Source organism: Leucoraja erinacea, chromosome 14 (assembly GCF_028641065.1).
Source record: "Leucoraja erinacea ecotype New England chromosome 14, Leri_hhj_1, whole genome shotgun sequence".
NCBI classification, from domain to species: domain Eukaryota; kingdom Metazoa; phylum Chordata; class Chondrichthyes; order Rajiformes; family Rajidae; genus Leucoraja; species Leucoraja erinaceus.
In genome coordinates, this window is record NC_073390.1 from 37442578 (window position 1) to 37469009 (window position 26432).

The 26432-nt window shown below is 40.3% G+C and overlaps 1 protein-coding gene across 3 annotated transcripts in view; it reads left to right on the forward strand.

Annotated features, from left to right (window-relative positions):
• Positions 1-26432, forward strand: part of ppp2r3a (protein phosphatase 2, regulatory subunit B'', alpha) — a 261434-nt gene that overhangs the window by 90262 nt on the left and 144740 nt on the right. For 2 of the 3 annotated variants that reach the window (XM_055646173.1, XM_055646175.1), the window contains exon 3: positions 2665-2720. The exons of the other annotated variant lie outside the window; for it this stretch is intronic. The gene's annotated coding sequence lies outside the window, so the exon portion shown is untranslated. The remainder of the gene's footprint in view (positions 1-2664; positions 2721-26432) is intronic. 3 annotated transcript variants of the gene reach the window in all.

Below are 26432 nucleotides of genomic sequence, written 5' to 3' on the forward strand. Positions count from 1 at the left end.
CCACATTAATTCTTCCTAATTCCTAATGTTGTCTGCATTTGTTTTGTTTTTTTAATTGACTTCATAGTCCATTGGATTTTCCAAAGGTTGTAATTTTAAGAAAGTGTAAGTGCATGAACAATGAGGGTTTGGCACAGTTGCACAGCAGTAGAGTTGCTGCCTTGCACCACCAGAGACCCGAGTTTGATCCTGACTACGGGTGCTATCTGTACGGAGTTGTACATTCTCCATGTGACCGCGTGGGTTTTCTCCGGGCGCTTCGGTTTCCTCCCACATTGCAAAGTCATGCAAGTTTGTCGGTTAATTAACTTCAGTAAATTGTTGCCAGTGAGTCGGATAGAACTCGTGTATGTGGTGATCGCTGGTCAACGCAAACTCGGTGGGCCTAAGGGCCTTTATCCACGCTGCATCTTTAAAATAAACCAAACCGATAAAAATACCATGGGTTTGGTTTAGTTTAATGTAATAGTGTCACATGTACCAAGATACAGTGAACAGCTTTTTTACCTTACAATGCTTCTAATTTGTGCTTTACAATGAGTACAGTGAATACAGTGAGTACAGTGTATACAGCGAGTACAGTGTGTACAATCATAACAATGTGCCTTACAATGGTTCTAATTTAGCTAAAAATACTAACCTGGATCCCAAAAGAACAATTCAAAAGCCTCTAAACCTCTTTGTAGATTATATAACAAGTTTGCATTTTAGAGGATAAGACCTCAGGCATGCCTAACACCATTAGGAAAGGATTGTGAACTTAGGTAGAAATATGTAATAAATATCCCATACCCACGGCTTTGTGGACCTTTGCTTGAAATATTTGAAATGTTTGACTCTAATAAATACTGCAGATTTGGTTTACCAACTTTAGGCCTATGCCCAGGTTTAAACTGAATGTGGGCTGGTTACAGGAGGAGAAGAATAGAACTATAAAAAGCATTCATACACCTTACAGGCCAATACAGAGATGTCACAATTGGTGTGAACAGCGGTTTACTTGAATTATAACAAAATTGAAGCAAGCAAGGTGAAAATAAACAAGCAATGAAGAAGAGTATGTTATAATGCTTTGTTTCCAGTACTAATGATACCTTACTTCTTTGGTTAAATTTGTGATGGAACTGCATGTGTTTTAAGTTTTATATGTCTGCTGAACATGTAATTAAAGATTATGTTATAGAGCAAACAAGTTAATAAAATAGAAAGTGCAAGAACCTCAAACTAGAATATATAGGAATAGATACTATATTGTATCTCATTACCAAAGAGGCATAGAGTGCACACCAGATCACTGTCTGGCTGGCAGCCACTGTTTCGGCTGTCAACCACTCATGCCCTTACTGCTCAAGGTCACCCTGTCCACTTGTAACGCCACTTTCAGGAATCTATGTCGTTATACTCTAACGTCCATCTGAACTGCAACACTCCACATGCCTGTACCATTCACAGTAAATGTCCACCCAGGTTTGACTTTCAGAAATGCATCACCCCACACTTACCTGAATTAAACTCCATTTATCATTCCTCGGCCCACTTACCCAGCAGATGGGAATCCTTCCATATTTCTTGGTAACCTTCGTCACTGTCCAAGATACCACTCATTTTAGTATCAACTTACTAACCATGCTTGTACATTCCCATCCAAATTGTTGTTATAGAGATTACATGAGAATAGGCCAAGCACTGATCCCTGAAGAACACCCTGGTCCGAAGCCTCCAGTCCATAAAAAAAAACCTCCCACCATATCCTTTTGATTCCTACCATGAAGCCAATTATGTATTGGTCTGCTTTTTGGCCAGCAAAAGCAGCATCACAGTTGGGGCTAATGCTTTAAGCAAGAGATGTTTGCACATAAACTCTCCAACACAAGAAACTCTAAACAAAGGGTAAAGGAATCAGGGGGTATGGCGAGAAGGCAGGAACAGGATACTGAGTTGGATGATCAGCCATGATCATATTGAATGGCGGTGCAGGCTCGAAGGGCCGAATGGCCTACTCCTGCACCTGTTTTCTATGTTTCTATGTTTCTATATCTTAGCCAGGATGGTACAGTGAAGGAAGATTAAGTATACTCTTAAAAGAATAATGCCATTGGTACCCCATAATGCCTTTATTCTAAAGGCATTATGATGTACCAATCCATCGTTGTGCTTCAATGGCACTGAATTTCATAAAAGGCATTGACATGCATGCTTTAACACTCATTCATTTGGTTCCTATCTCAAAGAAATAATTTTTACATTTATAAATTTGTGATTTTATTCCCAAGTGAAAGTATCAACTTGTCATCATTAGCACAGGTTATGTCATAGGTTTCCTTCTCTGGACAAATTTAGGTCAGCTGCCACATTGTATTTCCGCAGCACATTAGAAGCAATTGCCTGTGGCACATTTCATCATCCAGTGATGTAATCTGTATCAAATCAGTACATTTTCATTTCAACAGTCCAACATATATAAGCATCTGTACTTTTAATTGATGGGTGGCACTTAAGTGGTGGGTTAAAGCACATCACAATTGAGCCATGGATACAGTTTGTTCCCCTGGACAGGTTGGTCAACAGTCCATGACAGCACACACTGTCCTTTTTATCTGTTTTTTAGCTCCAGCTGAAATCTCAAAATCAATGTAATTTGTTCCTTGTATATTTTCTCTTCAGCATTATCAGCCAGTTGAAACTGAATTGGACCTGAGCAAGATGTCATTTTATTCAAGGTATGGAGCTGAATGTTCTGTTGATCTACAGTTAATGACCAATTTGGCCTATTTTATGTTTGCGTTAAGTCTATGGCTTAAGAAAAGTAGAACTTGCTGTATGGAAACAAAATTCTATCACGTTTAAATGATGTTATGTGTATCATCACTTGATGGCCAGAGGCAATTTGGAATAGATAGACTGGAAAATTATTTCAACCTGAACCGCATGAATACAGCCAAAGGAAGCAGGATGTTATACTTAAAATGGAATCTGGGACGATCTCTGGAAGTCATCAATGAATGATTAATACTAAACATTGGAAGTCTGACTAAACAGAGAGGGGGGAATAGACTAGAACTATTTAAACTATAAAGGGAAGTTGGAGAGTTGTAGGGTCATCTTAGATAAATGAAATAAAATGGGCCAAGGGATGTCTTCCCTTGTGATGTTGAGTATTATTTGATCCACCTTAGATTAAAATGTGGTTTTTATTTTAAGTAGAGCTAGTTATATAATGGAAATTTTGTGGGATTTATTATCCATCAATCTTAATGACAGTTTAAACTTGTGCTAGAATCACATGAAGAGGATTTGACGAAAAACAGCAATAGTTTATGAAAGACTGAAGTTCATAATCCCTTAATAATTCAACACTTTCATTTTCTGCAGTTTGTTTTATTTTTAATTTTTCAATCGGATTGATTCCTCATTGTTTTATAAAATCATTATTAATGGATTTAAGAACTTCAGTCTTTTACAAAGGCAGAGTTTGTAGATTCTAACATGTTCGGGTCTAAAGAAATATATTATTAGAGTATTTGAATTACAATATAAATCATTGGTTAGGCCGCAGCAGGAATTATTTCCAGTTAAATTATTAGAAATGGTGCAGCTTTTCAGATAGGAGTGGACGGAATTGACTAGGATAGCACAAGGAATGTAAGATTTCAGAGATACACAAAGACTAGGAAGATGTGATTGTGTGGCCTCGAGCAGATAAGCTAAATAGTAGACAAAGGAGTTATTCAAAATTGTGCAAGGTTTTGACAGGCCAAATAAGAAAAAAAAACTGTATTAACTGACAAGTAAGTTTGTAGGCAAAGGATCAAGATTTAATATGATTGGCAAAAGAATAAGAGAGACGATGAAAAGGGTTTCTTAATGTAATTTATTATAATTTGGAATTTATAGTCCTGAAGGGTAATGAAAGCAGACTCAAGATTATCTTTCAGAAATATATGGATATATAGTTAAACAAGATTTTTGCAGAGATATGTGGAAGGAGTAGTGAAATAAGGATTCATTAGATAGAAACAGCGGACACAAAGAGGGATGAATTGCCCACTTCTATAACCTTGCATTAATCTTATGTTATGCTGGGCCATTTCTTCCATTCTGGATTTCACTCCTATCATTACCCTGATTCCACACTTCATCTGAAGATCCCTGCAAAAACAGATAATTCACTGTGCAAGCATGTTTTCAAAAGCACGCTACTTCATGGTACATGTTTCAAATTTCTGAATACTGGTGTGATGTTAAAACAGAATCTAAATTCAAATAGAAAATAAATCTTAAGGATTAGAGTCCAAACTTTTACTAACAACAACATTGGAGTGGAGGCAGTGGAGGCCAAATCACTGGATGGATTTAAGAGAGAGTTAGAAAGAGCTCTAGGGGCTAGTGGAGTCAAGGGATATGGGGAGAAGGCAAGCACGGGTTATTGATAGGGGACGATCAGCCATGACCACAATGAATGACGGTGCTGGCTCGAAGGGCCGAATGGCCTCCTCCTGCACCTATTTTCTATGTTTCTATGTTTCTAAAATAGATCGAGGAAGTAATAATATAATATACAAAGCTATTACGGTGTGATAAGCAAAGACCTTTGTCTAATAGTTAATTTACTGTGCTAAAAGGAGACCAGATATGTGCAGAGTACCCTTTCCTTTGCCACTTTATTATACCTGCACTGTGATATCCAACTCTGCTTTCATATAAATTATACCGAACTGTGAAAGCAGAAACTTACTGGAATAAGTTGCCAGTAGATTTTTCCTAGGTACCAGCCATTATTATCATTGTAAACTCCCTCCTCTATGCTTTTATGTTCTGAAATATGCATCACAATCAGTAAGCAGCACGTACATTTTAGAAAGGAAGTTAAGTCCATGAAGAGAGTCAGTCAGTTCACCTGGATGATGGAAGAAATACAAGATTTCAGATAAATGGAAGATTATTAAAATTGGAATTATTCTCCTGGGTATGTAGAAATATATGTGTGACCACTTTATAACACTTATATTATACGCAATAAAAGGCTCTGCAAAAATGAGAAAGTAAATTTAGATAATAATGGGGGTGGGGTCCATTATTTTATTTGCCATGGTCTTTCCCCGTACATTAAGCATGGCTCCCAACGGTGCTTTACAACAGTGACATCTACTCAAACTGCCCAGGCAGATTTATTTCCCATACAGCTGCACCTGAGTGCAGTACATTGAGATATTAATAGGCTCGGCAGCGATATTTGGTAGCTCTTTCCAAATTTGAGAATTACAAAAAAGTGGAATTCATAGTCATCAAAACCATCAACTCACTTAAGCTAAACAAAGGGCAAGTGTGCTTTGGAGAGTGGCGGCAGGATTAGAAATAAAGTAAAATATTCAGGACTTGGGACATGCTAAAATGGAAGGGGTGAAAGAACAAATCACTGACAAGGGCTTTTAAGTCCAAAGACCCGTTTTCAAATTCTACATTTTTATTGCCAATGAAGCATCTGTTAGTTTACTTGAAATTATTCAGTAGATCATGTACCGGCTTGATATGTTGAGCGAGGAAATGTTGTCACAGGTCTTTTGCACAGTGCTGCAAGCCTTTTGTGTCACAACATGTTGAAGGGTCATTTCTTATTCGTCACCATGCAATGTAATAGTCTTGAACACCAGTTTCATGTGATTGGGAAAGACCCATGTACCCTTGGTGGGCCAAAGGTCAACATCAATTGCTGTTTCTCCATCCACTAAACTGAGATTTTAAACAGATGTGCTCAAGTTTTGAAACATTTGCTGTAATATTTTGCTCAGAAATTTAGTGAAACAGCAGGTTTTTATTTGGTATTTTATTCTCAGATCTGAAGAGTCCCATATGATTGCGCAGGTTGCAAGTCAAAGTTTGTATTGATGCTCTCGGTATGTGTTGATGTCTGCAAAATTCAACTTGGTATTGTATTATTTTGACCATAGTTTGACTAGGAAGTTATACAATTTTCAATAAGCTCCTGTTGCAAAAAAAATTTAAGTGCAAAATGGCAGAGCTGGTTGAGCTGCTGTCTCACAGTGCCAGTGATCAAAGGACAAGGGACAAAAGACATTTATTATCACATACACCAATTGGTGTAGTGAAATTTAACTTGCCATCGCAGCACATAAATAAAGATAAGACACAACATCAATGAATTTAACAGTAAACATTAAAACATCCTCCCACAATGGTTCCCACTGTGGGGGAAGGCAGCAAAGTCCAGTCCCATCCCCAGCTCACCCATAGTCGGGCCTATTGAGGTCTCTGCAATCGCTGCTACGGCAGCCCGATGCTTCAGGCCCACTCGCCGGATGATGGAGTTCTGGCATCGGGTGAAAACTCTCAGCGGCCCGGAGTGTCTGGAACAACCCGGGTTCGATCCTGACTTTTTGTGCTATCTGTGTGGAGATTGCATGTTCTCCCTGTGTACCTCCAGGTACTTTGGTTTCCTCCCACATCCCAAAGATGTGCAGGTTTGCAGGCAAATTGGCCTCTGCAAAATTGCCCCTAGCATGTAGCGAGTGCATGAGGAAGTGGGATAGCATTGAACTCGTGTAAACGGGTGATTAATGTTCGGCGGGGACTTGGACAGCCGAAGGGCCTGTTTCCATGCTGTATCTCTAAACTAAACTAAACAAAGCTTATCCCTTAATATCATGACTCACATATTTGCAATGCTCGTTTTATCAATATTGGTTTGAACAATTTCCAAATTTCCCAGACCAATTATCAAATATTGATTTAGCAGACCATTGAGACTGATGACAACTGTTTAATGTGCAATTGATTGTCATTTTGTTCCCCTTTTCTTGATTTTGGCCAATCTTGAATTAAGCACAACCAAAAGTAAGGAATACTGCTCTATTCCTTGGCCTCTCAGCCTATGACCCTCACTGCAATGTAGAACAAATGACTATTATTGATGTCTCCCATTAACGAATGTTCTCCCCACAACCAGTAATCTCTCTGCAACTGACATTGAAATTCAACGTACAAAAATTAGAAATAGCAGCTCCTTATTTACCACTCTACAGAGAATGTTCATTGCTGTATAATAGTCTGTATTGTTTTGAAGATTACTAGTATTGGAAGTTGTGCAGTCTGTCAATTAGCTTTGCTCAATAATTTGCCAGATTTCCTTATGCAATAAGGAATGAAGCTTCTGTTTTAAATGGATCAAGTAGTTGTGCGACAGCAAAGATTTTATTACGGGTTTCAAATGTAAAAACAACTATGGCATTAATTAAAACATCATACTAAGTCAACAGAAATAATTTTAAAATGGGCTGGGAAACAAGTAAGTGGGTGGACGATATAATCCAGCACTCAGCAGCATATGTCCAATGTGACCTCCTGTGCACCTCCGCCCTACTCCCACCAAACAAGCCTCGGCTAATTCAACCCTGCCATAGTCCTTCTCAACCAATCACACTTGGCCAGTGAGTGGGTGCACGGATATGGCTACCAGGATGCTGCTTAATAGCCCAAGGGTTAAGTTCAGCATCTCAGCTCACAGCGATCCAGGAAGCTGCCATCTTTACAAAATGATACAGTGGGACCTATGGTATATTGCGGGCATGATCAAACCAATATTATTTATCTCTGCCCCACTGTTCCACAACTCAAGAGGCCCGTTTGACATATAAGTCCTCACTGCAAGAAACTGAACCAGTTCCAAACTATAGTAAAGACCTATATATATTTTTTTGTGGAAGGAAGCTTTATTTACTCAGACTCTGGTACAATTATGGTTACACTGGCAGGATGGCAGTAGGTATCCCATTGCATTGAGCACAATTTGCTCATATAAAGGAAGGTTCCTTCTGTCTGCTTCGTTGCTGCATAAAGGCAGTGGGATCAGTGTAAATGGATGTTGTGGCCCATTTTAACCATTCACTCTATGACTCCATTCACTCTCTCTTGGTTTCTGCTTACCAGTGAGAATTAGCATTACCCCTTATATATCATATGTTAATATTTCTCATTATGATTTGTAAGGCAAAACAATCTTTAATAAAGAGTCTTGCGTAATAATATCATCCTCCATCTAAGGGAGTGCCAAAGCACTTCATAGTCAGTAAGATTTGGTTGTTGAGGTAATTATAGGAAATTTGGCAAAGAGTAGACACAAAGCCAGATCGCACAAACATCCCCCTGAAGATGGACCCAAAATGGTGGAGTAACTCAGCGGGTCATGAAGCATCTATAGAGAAAAGGAATAGGTGACGTTTCAGGTCAAGACGCTTCTTCAGTCAGGGGAGAGGGAACTATCTATTTTTGTGTCTATCATCGGTTAAAACCAGCATCCGCAGTTCCTTCCTACACACACCCTGCTTTATTAATTTTGGGTGAGAGTTAGTCATTGGACAGGTTACCAGATTATCACATTCCTCTATAAAATATGAACAGAATCTTTTTTTCTTTATCCAATTGAGATTGCAGATAATGTACTTAATGTCTCATCCAAAAGATGGCAATTCCATCAACGCTGAGCCCCCTCAATACTAGCCTGCAGGTTCAGTATTGTTTTGCTTTCAAGTCTCTGGAGTGAAACTTGAACTGTCAACTTTCAGAGTGCTACCGGAGATAAGGATGACTGACAAAATGAAATATGAAATATGGACTCTCTTCCCTGCAGCTAGAAAATTATAACTATTTACCACTGCACTCTAATTGACTGCACAATTATCAAGTAGCTGCAATTGCCTGATTTTCTTAGCTAGTTTATTTATAACATTAATATATTGCAAGTACTAGGACAGACCAAGTTAAACGCCACATTGTTAAGTAACTAAACATCCTTATTATTGTGAAAAGCTATCTACGGTGCTGTTTCAAATCCATCTACACAATACTTGTCCCATTACTAGCTATCACAGTGCCAGCCATGGTGGCCAGGCTATGAAATTGGGGATAGACACAAAGTGCTGGAGTATCTCAGCGGGTCAGGCAGCATCCATGGAGAAAAAAGATGGGTGACGTTTCGGATCGGGACCCAAAACATCACCCATCCTTTTTCTACAAAGATACTGACCCGTATAGTTACTCAAGCACTTGGTGTTTATTTTTGGTATAAAGCAAATCTGCAGTTCCTTGTTTGTACAAGAAACTGGGGAGTGCTGCTCTTTGCAAAAGCTAGCGCATGATCACCACTCCCTGTCATTCAACATTTGTCTTGCCCATACTCATAGCACAACAGAACTCAAAGTACTGATGTCCATGAAACGCAACTGCTTAGGTGCATTAAACTACCGGTCAAACACAAGTAGGCCCTTTGGCCCACCCTATCCATTGAGTACCCATCTATACTAATTCCATCTTCCAGCTCCTAGCCCTATGCTTTGGCAATTTAAATAATGAACTCAATACTTCTTAAATGTTGTGACAGTTCCTGATTTCACCACCTCAGGCAGTGCATTCCATACTCGAAACATCCTCTGAATGAAATAAAAAACCCAAGGCAACAGACGGGTGAATTTCCTCTGCACATTTACAGTGTAAGTGCATTCTTCCCATAGTGTGTCGACCAGAACTGTACACTGTATTTCAGTTATGTAATTTTCTATTTGAATTTAGATTCTGTTTTAACATCACACCAGTATTCTGAAATTTGAAACATGTGCCAAATGGCCTACTTCTCGCCCCTAGCAGCTTGGGATACATCTCACCAGGCCATGGGGATTCATTTAACCTCAGACATATTAAGACATCTAATATCTCATTTTTAATATAACTTGTACAATTTAACCTTCTCCCTCCACCCCCACCTCCCTGAGTTGTCCAACGAGCTTGTCCTCCTTTGTGAATAAAGGCCAAGTATTCATTTAACATTGACATCATCTAGCTCCATGTACAGATTGCCCCATTGATCTTTAATGGAACAGTCTTTCTCTGGTTACCCTTTTGCCCTTAACATACTTTGTGGCCAATTTGGGTTCATTTCTGACCTTCAGTACTGCTTGTTTGGAATTTGCACATTCCCCCTATGACCTCTGAGATTCTTCCGAGTGTTCCAGTTTCCACTTATGTTCCAGAGCGATGCTTTGATATTTTCCTTAATCTTCTTTGCCAGAGTTCCTTCATGCCTTTTCTTACAAAATAAGTGAATTACGTGGCACACAAAAAATCTGGACTTGCATGACCCAGTCTTTATGCATGTTAAATTGGAGGCTTTTAACTGTTCTAATTATAATTGGTATTGCCAGAACAATTTTTATGCTGTTAACACTCAAATGCAATTCAATTCTCTATTGCTGTAACATTCAGTGTTATGCATATTGCCTGTATCTTCATGGTAAGGAAGGTGTAAAGGTAAACAATCACAATGTCGGAGCGTATCCTGAGAGGAAGGTTTATAAATTGCCAGTGCACAATCTAACAGTAGAAATCCACCACAAAGGGCCAGTCCTCCACAAGCATATTCCGAGACAGCGTTCTGTGGGTAGTTTGTTTTACAATTAGATGCTGCAGAAAATAGCTCCAAACCACAGGGTTGACACTATTTGAAAGTGAACCCAGGAAATTATGGTCAAGGAACAAACCAATCCTATATTCTGACTCTCACCACAAACAGAATATCTGTAGAATTCCCCAGCAGCTGGGTACAGATTGGTAATGTGTCCACGGGACATTTTACACAAGTCTTAATTTAGAAAATAAACATAGTACACAAAATATAAAACAGTACAACACAGGAACAGGCCACTATGTTGGTGCTGAAAATGATGCCAAAATAAATTAATCTTATATCCCTGCACATGAACCACACCTTTTCATTCCAGGCACATCCAAAAGCCTCTGTAATGACACTATAAGTATAAGTATGTATCCTTTATTGCCATTCAGACCTTTCGGTCTGAACAAAATTTTGTGTCTTGCAGTCATACATAGAATGAAATAACAAAAACACACAATAAACACAAATTTAACATCCACCACAGTGAGTTCACCGGGCACCTCCTCACTGTGAAGGAAGGTAAAAGTCTTAAAGTCCTTGTCTCTTCCCTCCTTGTTCTCCCTCTGCGTCGAGGCGATCCAGGCCTCCGATGTTGTGACCCCACCGGGTGATGGTAAGTAAGTCAGTCCTGTGGCTGAATCCGAGCTCCGCAAACGGGCCGGTTCAAACTCCGCGGCCCAGGGCAATCGAAGCTGCGGAAGCTGCCGCCCTCCAGTCCAGCGGATGCAGCTGTAGTTGCGGGAGCTCCGGAAAAACAGGTCACCAACCTGTGACCTGCGAGCTCCCGACGATGTCGTCCACTGGGCCCGCGGCCGAACCTCCGAGGCTCCGAAGTCGGGTCGCCGCCGCCCAAACGCCGCCACAGCCCCGAAGTCGGGCCGCTGCCGCTGCCGCTGCTATCGCATCTGCATCCACCACAACCCCTGGAATGCAGACCAATCACCCACGACTCAGTGGAATAAATTCGCCCTACACATTTCCTTTCAATTTTCATACTTTTAAACAGAGGTATTAGATGTCTTAACAGTCTTGAAGGTAGATTAATCCCCATAATCTTCCACAGAAGAAAGCCAAATGATCCTGCAAGGCAGTATTGGCTCTTCCAATTAGTCGAGAGACTGTGCTTCTTCAATGTTGATCTGGTTGAAATGTAGGTGAGAAGAGGTGGGGATGGGCCGAGGGTAGGGGGGTGGAGGGGGGAGGGGGGCATTGCCCTGTGTAAGAAGAAACTGCAGAAACTGGTTTACACTGAAGATAGACACAAAGAGCTGTAGTAACTCAGCAGGTCAAGCAGCATCTCTGGAGTAAAAGGAAAAGGTGTTTCTGGAAGAAGGGTTTCAACCCGAAACGTCACCTCTTCCAGTGGATTTCCTTTCTCTACAAGAGGATAAATCTAGAACGGTTGTCCAAATAAATGTCCAAACCATGTTAGAATTATTAGTCGACCCTGAGAGGTCACTGTTCTTTCGATGGACGAGTTAAATAAATGTTTTAGTTATATATTGGAGTTGATTGAATCTTTGCATTCACCTCAGAACAGAAAGGTCTCTTGCTGAACAGGAAATATAGGAAATCCTACCATATGGAAACATTCCCACTTGCTACAAATATATAAAATCAAGCCTGGAAGCCTGACCTAAAAGCAGAGAAGAGCAGGAAATATTCAGCAGTCATGCAGCATCTTTAGCGATACAGCATGGAAACAGACCCTTCGGCCCACCGAGTCCACACCGACCAGCGATCTCCGTACACTAACACTATCCTACACACTAAGGAACAATTTACAATTTTTACTGAAGCCAATTTACCTACAAACCTGTGTGTCTTTGGAATGGGGGAGGAAACCAGAGCACCCGGGGAAAACCCATTCGGACACGGGGGAAAATGGCAAACTCCATACAGATAGTGCCGTTATCAGGATTGAACCAGGGTCGCTGGCACTGTAAGGCAGCAACTCTGCCATTGTGTTGCCCTATCTGTGGAGAAACCATTATTGTTTTGTTTCAATTAATACTATTATCAACTTGAAACATTAACTCTGTCCTTTATCCACAAATGCTGCATGACTGTGGAGTATTTTCTATTATACATGTGTTGCACTCACCAGAATTTTCAACAGCGTTAGGCTGAGGTCAAAGGACCAGGCAAGTATCTTGATATCTGAATGGTCTGAAGAAGGGTTTTGGCCCGAAACGTTGCCTATTTCCTTTGCTCCATAGATGCTGCTGCATCCGCTGAGTTTCTCCAGCATTATTGTGTACCTTCTGAATAATAACATGTTGTGCAAGGAGAATTGGACCCCAACACTCAGATCCTTTGCTTTAGTCAAATATTGATCACGACCAACACGTACATTATAACCTTTGATCAGTTGAATCTGATTTCACTGACTTCATTTTCATTCTGTCATCAGCCTTACCAGCCAACTCCTGTAAGCCAGTACTTCAAAGTCTAGGCTCAACTTTTGCACCACTGTCTGCACGAGGGAAAATAATTAGCTTTTCATCTCTGTGCCAAAGCTGCAAGAAATCTGTTTTACAAGCTGTATCTTGATTTGTTAATAAAATGTAGCCTTACCACAAGCTACATTTGCCAGAAAGTGTGGGTTTTGGACCAATATCTCAAAGTGTTTGCAAATGTCCAATCAATGTAATCTGACCCAGACTTACAATTCTACACATCTACACAGGTTAGTTTTAGTTTAGTTTAGTTTAGAGATACAGCGAGGAAACAGGCCCTTCGGCCCACCAAGCCTGCGCCAAGCTGCGATCCCCGTACACTAGCACTATCCTACACACTAGGGACAATTTACAATCTTTACCAAAGCCGATTAACGTAAAACCTATGCGTCTTTGGATTGTGGGGGAAACCAGAGCACCCGGAGGAAATCCATGCGGTCACGGGGAGAAGATACAAACGCCGTACAGTCAGCACCCGTATTCAATATCAAACCCATGTCTCTAGCTCTGTAAGGCAGCAACTCTACCACTGGGACACTGTGCTGCCCGATCTATAGTAGGTAGCACGTTACAAAAGTATCTTCATATGACTTACCTAAAACACCACACATCAAATTTTTATCAGATTTTAATCTTTATTACTTTTCTCTTGGCCAGGCATGTATTTACATGTAGTCATGCACTTGCACTCATAAATGATTTATCATACTTATCTTCATCCATGCATATGAAAACATGTACACATACAGATGGATGATAGAGGAAAATACACATTCATGAGTATGCATAGCAGCATAAGCAAAATGTGAAGGGGAGATGCGATTGTGGCATATAAGAGGCTTTTGGATAGGCAAATGGAAATGCAGGGAATAGAATGATATGGGTCATGTACAGGCAGATGAGATCAGTTTAACTGGGCTTCATGTTCGGCACAAACATTGTGGGCTGATGAGCCCATTCTTGCGCTGTGCTGTTCTGTTTTATGTTCATTAATGTCCTAAAGATGGTACAGTTTATTGGAAGTGTTTGTTAACATACTTCTGCTGAGTTGTAATCAGTATATAGATAAGACAATAGACAATAGACAATAGGTGCAGGAGTAGACCATTTGGCCCTTCGAGCCAACACCGCCATTCAATGTGATCATGGCTGATCATCCCCAATCAGTACCCTATTCTTGCCTTTTCCGCATATCCCCTGACTCTGCTACCTTTAAGAGCCCTATCTAGCTCTTTACTTGAAAGTATCTAGAGAATCAGTCACCACCGCCCTCTGAGACAGAATTCCACAGACTTACAACTCTGTGTGTGGAAAAAGTGTATCCTCATCTCAGTTCTAAATGGCTTACCCCTTATTCTTAAACTGTGGCCCCTGGTTCTGGTCTCCCCCAACATCAGGAACATGTTTCCTACCTCTAGCAAGTCCAAACCCTAAATAATCTTATATGTTTCAATAAGATCCCCCTCTCATCCTTATAAACTCCAGAGTAAACAAGCCCAGCTGCTCCATTCCCTCAGCATATGACAGTCCTGCCATCCCGGGAATTAATCTTGTGAACCTATGCTGCACTCCCTCAATAGCAAGAATATTCAGGTAAGAATATTTACAGGAATTTGCTATAATTTTGATACATTTAACAATAACATTTAGTAGAAATAACACAGCTGGAAACTGTCATGAACCTGTGCAGGTGCGTTTATTGGGCTCAACTACTTTAAGTGCGCGGAACACTTTGAGAATGAAGGGACAGAAGTTTAGGAGTAACATGAGGAGAAACTTCTTTACTCGGAGAGTGGTAGTTGTGTGGAATGAGCTTCCAGTGGAAGTGGTGGAGGCAGGTTCGATTTTATCATTTAAAAATAAATTGGATAGGTATATGGACGGGAAAGGAATGGAGGGTTATGGTCTGAGTGCAGGTAGATGGGACTAGGTGAGAATAAGTGTTCGGCACGGACTAGAAGGGCCAAGATGGCCTGTTTCCATGCGGTAATTGTTATATATATATATCTACCTTATATGTAACACAATGTTAACCTGTATGGAAAAGTGGAATTAGCAAAACGCAGATGCATAGTTTATCTATTTAGAGAAACAAGGCACTGCACAAACGCACATCAGGCTTATTTACTTTCTAACTGTCCAAACTCCTTTTGGGATGGTACCTGCCTTCTTGGTGCTGACGTGCTTAGAAACATTTGATGTGGGGTAGGGCTGATGTAAGCTATCATTCTATAACATGTTGCATTAAAACTCGACCCTAGTCTCTCACACGGCCATACCCATGGGAGTTTCCAGCGGCATTGTCACCAAGAAAGAACAATGGAAAATGATAGAAAAAGATGAAATTTAAACTGTAAGGGTTTGATTTTTCATAAGACACTGTGCAGAATACTGTCCTACATTGTATTGTTAGTCACATTCACTGCTGTTTTTGTTTTGTCTTAACCGCAAATATATGCAGGAGTATGTATAAGATGAGTGTGTTTGTGCATTCAACCATTTTAGAGTCATGCAGTCATACAGCAGGGAAATAGTCATAGCCTGCCCAGCCTTTCCCTATAGCTCAGGTCCTGGCAACATCCTTGTAAATCTTCAGAGGGACTGAGTGACACAATGGTGGAATGTTTTAATTCCTAGATATCACTATCTTCATCCTATTGTTTTTAGTTTGTTTTTTACTTATTTAACTGTGTTGTAAAGAAGATAATGTGAATCTAATCTATTGTCCATTTCAATGCCATGGGGTTAGGTGCTGCTCCACTGATTTTCTCAGCAAATGCAGAATTGATCCATTGGCCCCTTGTCAGGGAATCCCTTAGATGGCCGGCAGGATTATCAGTGGAGTCAAGCTCCATCATGAATTGACGTTTTCGACTTTCGTAGTTGCCTGATTTTTTATGTATAAAAGTATTTATAAAAATTATTAATATCCCCCCCGATCCTCTCTCCCCTGCTTCATATATATCAGACAAATAAATAAAATTCAATCCCGGAAGTAATCCAATCTTTGCAGATATAAAGCATCCATCATCGCATGCGAAGTTCCAGAGAGACTGTCTAACTGACAAAAAGTTCAGAAGTTATTTTACCCTAGTCACAATCGCACTGCAATATTACAAAGTGCATGTTTCATTGATTAGATGTCTAGAAGTTAAACATAGTCTGCTAAACTACTGCCTATAGAATTTTAGACAGCACATTACAAATAGAATCTTGATGAGGCCAAAAATGAATGAATGTCAGTGCATTTGGCCTATAAACGCAGTGTCTGAGTGGATACTTATTCAGATAGAATATCCTAAAGGGCCTGTCCCACTTAGGCGATTTTTCAGTGGACTGCCGGCGATTGTCAAGCTCGCTGCATTTACTGAAAAAAAACGGGAAGAGGAACAGCGAGTGTCAAGAGTGGAACACACACACACACACACACACACACACACACACACACACACACACACACACACACACACACACACACACACACACACACACACACACACACACACACACACACACACACACACACACACACACACACACACACACACACACACACACACACACACACACACACACACACACACACCGCAAAAGCGGGTGCCAGGGAAAGTGGGGGAGTGTTGTCTGAAATTCACACGATGCAAAGCCAAGGTGATACAGACACATACCGCGATGAACAGGAAGGTTAAGATGGCTAGCACAGTGAACGGTAAGTCCTTTAACAGAGCGGGGGGGGGGGGCAAAGAGGGGGAGAGGGGGGAGAAGGAGTGGAGGTACCTTTAAGAAGCCAGGCAACTTTTAATAGGCCAGAGATACACAGCTGTGAAGTTTGGCGGGCATTTAACATTACCGGTCGGTTTTCCTTATTTCTGAAAACTCGTGCTTACGTTTTTTTTACCCCAATGAGCCAATCGAAATGCGCGGTCACAAAGGAGATTAACTAAAACTACCTACTGCTATCTCGACTACCTGCAACTACGTGGTGACCTCACTACAACTGCATCTACGACTACAGAAGTATCAATTTTCTCCATGGCGATCAATTTTTGGTCGCAGGAAATCTTTCAACATGTTGAAACATTTGCTGCGACCATACTGAGGCTGCAACTAGTTCCCAGAATGCGGTAACTCCTCGCGACCATGAAGGAGACTCACTAGAGATCACCAGCGAACATGTGGCGACCATGTGGCGATCATGAGATGAGTGCAGAGTCTCCTGCACTCGCCTAAAAAGTCGCCTAAGTGGGACAGGCCCTTAACTTTTCTTGCTGAAACCTTTCATTCTCTCCATTCTGTTAATAAATATTTCCATCAACATCTCAGGAAAATCTATGTCTAAACAGAGGTAGTATTATTATGATTGAACCAGTCAGTGTTTACTTGACTATGGTATTATTTGTAGCATAGTTATCAGACTGCCTTAGCATGCTGGCAATGAAATGAAGAAGGCAAAGCCCAAAACAAATAGAGTTGCAAATGTTGTCACGGGAGATTGTTGTTTTTATAAGCCTTATAAGGTTTACTGCAGAAAATTCTCGGGTGTGTTAGTTGATGAGAAATGAGTCAGTATATAACTACTATTTTTCCCATATTTATACTAGAGCTTGTGGATTTATTTAATCTGCCTTCCTTGCCTGGGCACTGATTCCATATAGCAATAATATTTTAATGCTCTGCTTGGTCCATTCCCTGTGGCACCTCACTGATCCATTACAATTAATGAAATGAATTCTACTCCCAGCGCAAAGACTCCCTAGTCTTTGAAAAATGTATGGAGAATATAGAACTAAGTTAAAGATTTTAAGGTTTCAAAGGTCTGTTTATTGTCACGTGTACCAATTAGGGTACAGTGAAACTCAAATTACCATATGGCCATAATAAATAAAAGCAACAAGACACACACTACATAAAAGTTAACATAAACATCCACCACAGTGGATTCCCCACATTCCTCACTGTGAGGGTAGACAATAAATTCTAAACTTCTTCCTCTTTATTCTCCCGCGGTCGGGGCAGTCGAAGCCCCCGCGTCGCGGCGATCGAAGGTACATTAATACATCACAAGTTAGTCTGGACCTATTTGAATGAGGGGCTAGGTTTAATGGGTTGTATGATCTTTCTTACTTGTATGCTTTTCTTATTCAGATGTTGGTCTACTCAATTTCACTCGTATAATAGAATCTCCACCCATACCCCCTCTAATGATCATTGGGATGTAAAGAGATTACTAAATTAATAATTAACCCCTTACTTTGGATCTTTATTCTCACTCCGTATTTGAATGTCTAAAATAAAATGCAGACGTGGACAATTCTTGAGTCATCAGCAAGACTGCAAATTGTCCAGTTTCCTATTTAAAGTAACTAATCCATTTACATCACAGCTTGACGTAAATAGGTTTGACTGAAACAAAAATTCCCAGAGACCCACGCTGTTCTGTATTGTAGTTTCCCAATTCTGACACCTCCTTACTTTATACCAGAATTAATTAAGAAAGGTCTTCAGGGAGAAAATTATAGCGTTTCAAACAATTGTGTAAGACTTCCTTGATGGCCCTACGTCTTCCCCAGATTATATACATCCACAGAGAATCATCTTAAAAATCTTGCCCAATAACAATGAACTCCACATCCTGTTTTATTCAGAATAATCACAGATCCTTTAGGGTATTGAAAAAAAATTGGAACGCACTTGTGCCAGCCAGACATTGCCCTGAATATTTTGACAAAACGAATGCTAAACGGTGTCTGTAATGAAATGCAATACTCTTTCAAGCCCGTTCCACTGACATCACACTGACTAGTGCTTGCTTTTGTGCTGAATGAGGTCAGTGTGAATCACTAAAATAAACACTGCAACAGATATGATAAATGTAAGACTGTCTATATTAACAATGCAATATCTATGAAGGCTTGGCCATTATGAGCAAGCACACTTTTTTGTTTTGTTTTTCATGAAGAACACAAAATTCCTGCATAAAAATGTTTAGTAAATTGCAAACATACTGCTTTAAAAAAAGCCACAAAGTGCTGGAGTAACTCAGCCGTTCAGGCAGCACCTCTGGTGAACATGGATAGGCAATGTTTTCCCCCTCTATTCCGTGTGCCTCGCCTAGATGAGCATTTCTGCCATTACTTCCCACCCCCATCCCCCCACCGAGGGCTGATGTAAATTGTTACTCTCTAACACGTTGCATTAAAATTGCTCTTGGAGTCAGTTGATGGGACTGTGGAGAAAATAAGATTGGATTTGTTTTTAATAAATGAAAGCTTGATGACTGCTATGGACTCAGTGGCCAAAGTGCCTGCTTCCATGCTGTAAACTTTGTGATTATTTTTCTGAGCTTTAAACTTCACACACTAACTTTTGTCTCCAAAGCATTGATTTATTTGTTTTGAAATCTCATTCGTGTCCATGCCACTTTCAGATTTAAAACACTTTGCTGCATTCCAAGCTGTATTCCTCAGCTCCAACACACCAAGAGCACTCTAGATGCCATCTAATCCTTAAAAAAAAAAACCCTCCTCAACTAAACCTTACCAGACTGTTGCAAAATCAAGATACTGATTTTGTTTTTAATGAAAATGATTCCCAATTTATAAAGTGGAATTTAATCCAAGTTCTGTGGATAGGACCTAAGAAATATTTAAGAAATAAGCATCATGGGCAAGAGTCTATTTTATTAGCCACAGGTTTTAGACAGGAAATACATTGAACAATGATTCACAGAAAATATACTATGAAAGAAAATATACTATGGATAGAATCTCCAATTCTAGAGATGAACAGTAATTGAAGTATTTCCATTAGCTTAACTGAAACATATTTATTATTTTGTATTAGTTGTCACAATTATCCAAACATAAGCATAATTGTAAGTGCTTTTGGGCTTGTTTGTGTGATCATGTCAGGGCAAATGCTACAATGTCAATAATCCCTAAAAGAAGACAACCACGTTTAAGTTACCAATATATTGGACTTGGAGTGTCGAATCAAACTACAAAGCGAGGATCATTTTATTAAAGGTCCATGACAAGTTTTTAAATAATATGCACATTTGTTAACCAATCTTAATTATTTATGAATTACACTTAACATATATTTTTGTTGTATATCCAATGGTCTGTGGAGATGGTAATGCAGTTGGTTCAGTAAAGTGACCCATCGTGCCTTGTGTCTGACTTTCAAGAACTGGAAATAAACTATCGCCTATGTGCTGTGACAGTTTATTTAAATTTATAAACATCAAACACGCTGTATTATTGATGGATATATATTATAAATAATAAATAGATATTTGGAAGTGAATTTAATGCGGGGGGCATGCTGGTGCAGTGGTAGAGTTGCTACCTTACGGCGCCCGAGACCCGGGTTCGATCCTGACTACGAGTGCTGTCTGTACGGAGTTTGTACGTTCTCCCTATGACCACAACGGTTTTCTCAGGGTGCTCCAGTTTCCTTCCACATTCCAAAGACATACAGGTTTGTAGGTTAATTGGCTGTGGTAAAAATTGTAAATTGTCCCCAGTGTGTTTAGGATGGTGCAAGTGTATGGGGGTCACTGGTCAGCAATGTTGGGGGAATCCAGAACCAGGGCCTACAGTTTAAGAATTTGGGGTAGAATTAATTGTGAGGGAGGCCAATTCTCTGGATGTCTGTTTCAAGAGAGAGTTGATAGAGCTCTTAAAGATAATGTCAGGGGATATGAACGGGGTACTGATTTGGTTCTCATAATCTGTGAAGAACAACAGGAGAAATATAGATCAAAACACTGTGCTAGAGGGACTCAGTGAGTCAGGCAGAATCTGTGAAAGGAATGGCTAGGCGAGGTTTTGGTTCAGGAACCTTCTTCAGATTGAAGAACAGTCCTGAAACATCGCCCTTCCATTCCAACCTTGCTTTGCCTTCCGATGATTCCGACCTGTAATAATGCCTATGCATTCCGTCCATAGATACTGCCTGAGTTACTCAGTGTGCTGTGTTTTGCTCAAGATTCCAGCATCTGCTGCCCCTTGTATCTCCAGGAGAAATACAGATAATTTTGCTTGAAAGTAATTGTAACATCTTGATTCTTTTTCAGAGCACTGTTTGGTATTTGGACACCCGGACCTGTGTGTCAGCAACATATTTATTCTTCCAGTCTCATTCTGTGTGTTCTGACAGATGGTACAGTGTTTTCTTTATACCGAGTATATTGTACCAGTGGGTGATGTCAGGCAGCAAAATACAGAATACTTGGGCATAGGAAGATAGTTCTCTATTTATTCCAGCAGAATATAACAGTTGATCGTAGGTCAACAGGCAAGGGGAATAATTCAGGACCGAATGTGTGCAGCACTGCCAGAGATTTAGCATTCAGGATGAAATGTTAAGATGCGCTCCATCTAACCCTTTAATGGATGTTGCCTCACATTACAATATCAGCTGAAATTTTGAGGTACATCATTAGCTTAAAATGCTTCAGCATATTCTCAATCTGTGAGAGACACTGTGTCCTGAAATTATCTTTCAAAAACTGGCAATACCTTGCAGATTCGTACATGAAGAGGAAAGATTTAGAAGGATATGGGCCAAACGCAGGCAAATGGGACCTGCGTAAATATGCAACATGGTCAGCATGAATGAATTGGGTTAAAGAGCCTGTTTCCATTCTGTATGACTCTGATACTAATTGTCCGGAAGTTTGAGACACCAGTGCGAGTTTGTATCAACACAAATCCAAGCTACAGCATAGAGGATAGCCACTATAAATGTACTCTTGTGATGGATTCCAGCCGTGTGTGCAAAATTGCAGTTTTCTACTGATGATTATCTCCCTTATTTCCCTTTAGTAAACCTGTTCATTGTGATGGTGAGAGCTGGCTAGAAGAGGTAACTTACATAATGTGCATTTTTTTCAGGTAGCCGAGTTGATTCAAATATATTTAATTACTAGCACTTTCATTTGAAACATTTTGTTTTAAGTCATGTTATAATGCAATTACCTTTTAATGGTTCTTGAATGCTTTTTAATATTTGCAAATAATATTTAAAATCTTTGACAAATTTGACAGCCCCACCAGCTGTTATATCATTTAATTGAGACTTGCAATGGCATGCCCTGTGCTGTTGTGAGCTTTGTAAATCAGGTCACAGCTGGCTTGTTTGTGAAAGTTTACACTTTGGATAGGAGAAATATTGTGGGTAGGCGAATGGCAGGAGTGAGCTGCAAGTAGCTGTGTGGAAATCCGAACCTAGTATGAAATCAAGTCCTTCTTTCTGTTATTTTTAGTTTAGTTTATTATTGTCATGTGTACCATTATACAGTGAAAAGCTTTTTTGTTGCGTGCTATCCAGTCAGCGAAAATATTATACATGATTATAGCAACTGGGAGATAGAGCCATGGATACGGTGTGGAAACAGGCCCTGGCCCAACTAGCCGACAACATCGGCCAACATGCCCCATCTACAGTAGTCCCACCCACCTGCTGTGCTTCTCCCATAACCCTCAAAACCAATCCTACCCATGGGGGGGGGGATTTTCTTCATCTCCAACAAATCAGTCCTTCGTCAGTACTGGATCGTGTTGGACTAGATTGTTGTTCTCAAGGTTCTGTGTTCGAATTTTAACCAAAACTATCTGTCTCAAAGATGGGAGTGCTACAACTGAACCTACAAATTGAAAGAACATCCGACTGTCTTAATGAAGTAAATTTATAGTTTTTTTACCATGTTTTATTAACTCGTATTCTCAGCGCCTTCCTCTTTTAAATGTTACATAGTCAACTGTGTGTTGTCATTTGAAAGAGGAAACAAATTCCAAAGTGTGGAAAAGTTTGCATGAGTCACAAAAGAACTTCCAGAAGCAAATGTTGATGGTCTAAGTTATTTTAAAGTTGAATTTAGATCTTGTAATTCTTTTGTTTGGATTCAATTGTACTTCTGAGGCCCTATTCATAATAAAAGTTAATTGACAAAATGAAAGATATTTGCTTAAGCTTTTTAGCCCAATTGCTAAAAGTTTGAATAACATTGACATGAAACCTTGCATTCTGCATAGTTTAAAATTTGACCTAAGCTCTCATTATTGTCTGAATGTGTGGCTGGTAAAGCTATCTTCAGCCAGCTTGTGCTCTGTTTATTAATCAGGGTGCTGGACTGATGAAACAGCATACAAAGCTCAATGTAATCTACCACTGAACACTGGTATAGATTAACCTTCAATGAGAAGTTAAAATCTTGATTTTCTTCATATGGAACAATATAGAATATTTATTTCCTTTCCGTCATTAGCACAGCCGATCAACTGTGACTATCAACATCATTATTATCAGTGGCTATAGAACATAGAGCAGGACAGGACAGCATAAGAACAGGCCAATCGGCCCACAATGTCTGTGCCCAACATGATGCCAAGGCCAGCTCTTATCTGCCTGTATATAATCCATATCCCCCCATTCCCTGCATATCCATATTCCTATCCATATGCCGCTTAAATGCCACTATTGTATTTGCTTCAACCATCTTCCCTGGCGACACATTTCAGGCATTCACCATTCTCCGTGTAATAAGAAACGTTCCCCCCCCCCCCCCCCCCCCCCCATTCCTACTTTAAATGATGCCCCCCCCAAACCTCACTTTAAAGCTATGCCTTCCAGTATTTGATTGTTCCATCCTTGGAAAACAGTTCTGACTGTCTACTCTACCTATGTTACTCATCATTTTAGAAACTTCTGGTCGGGTCTCCCCACAATTCATCGAGACGTCCCATAGAGACAAACTATCAGATGCTTCTCCATTGTATTATTCCTTTCATCCTTCATCACTCTTTTCTTTGGTATTCCTATCCCTTGTAGTAGGATTGTGGTTGCAGGCTCCTCATTATGTTATGTTAGGTGGATGGGTAATATTTCGATATCCAGACTGAACTCAAAGCAAGCTCTAACCTAAAAAGCCAAAGCCCATAATATAAACAAAAAATCAGGCTAATTCCTAATTAGTAGAAACAAAGTTCTGCAGATGCTGGTTTATAACAAAGATAGATACAAAGTGCTGGAGTACCTCAGCGGGTCAGGCGAACCCACTGGAGAAAAAGGAATGGTGAAGTTTCAGGTCGGGACCCCTCTTCAGACTGAATGTAGGGGGTGGGGGAAAGGGGGTTAAAGTGCTGCAGATGAGAAAAGACGAGGACAAATCAGGGCCAGCCACAAATGACCTCAGGCAGGGCAGTGCCTGGTAGATCCATTATTGGCTAGGGAGGGCGTGATCTCCACATTGTTTTCCTTGAGATCACACCTTCCCTAGCCAGTTATGTAAGATTTATTGAAGATCAGGCACATTTTGCTTTTTTTAAAAATTGGAAATTCGATCGTACGCAGAGAGTCTTACTTCACAGTCATATATTGATGGAAGCTGTAAATAAAAATCTACTTATCTTCTGCCTTCCCGAGGATTCCCTGCAATGTGATGACATTGCATGAGATGGTCTGGCCAAAAGGATTCCCGTCCGTAACACCAGTAGTTTGATGTTGTAGGGGTGAAATCAGTTGCAACAGACTGGCTGGTGCAGCAAGCATCCCCACACATGACTTTATAAAACTAAACCTTCACACATTGTTTTTCTGGCCCTTTGTCGTGTTATCCCTTCTCACATCATAAGAAATAAGGGAGGACTCCTCTGATCATCTGCTCTTGGCTGATACTCTCTGGTGTCTCCTCCTCTGCAAGGGCAGAGTCAGGCCCTGGAGAAGGAGACGGCAGCAACAGCTGCACAATGAATACCGAACAAGGGTGGGGGTGATGGAGAGTGGAGAAGCTGGTGCAAAATGGAGTTGTCGGAGCCCGTCACACATTCTATGCTGTGCCTGGTGTCCTGAATTGGCTGAAAATTGGTTGAGCTTATTGCAGCTCTGAACTATCTGAGTTCAGTGGGAGGTGTGATGATGTTGGATGGTAGACAAGAATGGATGGACCTAAAACCATAAGACATAAGAGCAGAATTAGGCCATTCAGCACATCGACTCTACTCCACCATTCAATCATGCCTGATCAATTTTCCCCTCTCAACCCCATTCCTCCTGCTTTCTCCCAGTAACCTCTGACACCATTAATAATTGAGAATCTATCAATCTCCATTTTAAAAATACCCAACGACTAGGGCACCACACCCATCTGTGGTGCTGGAATGAGTTATAACACTCCTGCGATCAAATTTGGCTGCAACCACGCATTGCCTTAGGTTCCAGAAGACTTATGGACAGGAAGTTGAGTATTCATAGGACTGCATCAAACAAGGCATCAGACACTGAGACAGGACAGGTAAAGGCAACATCCAGTTATAATACCGTCTTGCAGTTGAAGGAAGCCTGAGCAATGTTTTCTTTCCTTAAATTAATTGCAGGTTTTTAGATGACTCCATTCATAATATCCTGGTATGTGACAAAAGATTGACAGTAGAAATCTTTAGTAGGAACATTACAATAAGGACATTTGAAGGAGATGAGTGGAAACTGTTAGTGGACTTAAATATTCATAAGAATAAATGCTCCCCTTTGGACATTGTATTTCACTTAGATTCAGGAACAACAAAGCTCCCATTTCATGGAGCATAGAGTATGATGTTATTCTTAGCAATAATTTCTCACTATTGTTTCTTGGAGTTGCATTGGAAATTCGACGAGGAACATCTTTAGAGAGTTGCATTGCGCAGAATCACAATGAGACACTTACCTCACATTTGTCTGCTATTCCAAGCAAAAGTTTCCAATGATCTCATTCAAGTCTGCGTTTATTCAGCAGTAGTTATCTTTAACTGTACCTCCCATAGGCACAATGTGTAAGACAGATTTTTGTAACTTCAGCATGATTTCCACTTAACCTCTGCTTCTGACAGACACAGTGTTAGTGGGTGAAAAAATTTGCTTTGAGTCAGAACACGATAGAATCGATTCCCATTCCACAATATTACAAAATAATTTGAAGTGTCGCTGCTTTTTTGGGTGTTATCTTAAATTAAGGTTTGTCTGTTATGGCAAGAAAAAAAAGAGTTCTCCTACGTACATTTTCGATATTTCTCCTTTATTCATTGTTAATAAACACAGATGACTCGGGGTTACCATAACAATACTCAAGTGTTCTGCTGTATTTCCAGGATTATTTCAGTGACTATTTTTCAAAAGCAGAAAGCCACTACAGGGAGGGAGAGTGGTGCAGATGGTAGAGCAGCTGCCTCACAGCTCCATAGACAGGTTTGATCCTAACCTTAAGTACTGTCTGTGTGGAATCTGCATGTTCCCCCTGTGACTGTGTGGGTTTCCTCTGGGTGCTCCGGTTTCCTCCAACATCCCAAAGATATGTGTATTTGTAAGTTAATTGGCTTCTGTAAATCGCCCTTATTGTACAAGGACTGGAAGCAAAAGTGGGCAAACGTAGAACTCTTTGAACGGGTGATCAATGGTCAGCAGCATGGACTGAAGGGCCTGTTTCCATGCTGTGCCTCTAAATTAAAACTAAACCACATATTGTAAATCAT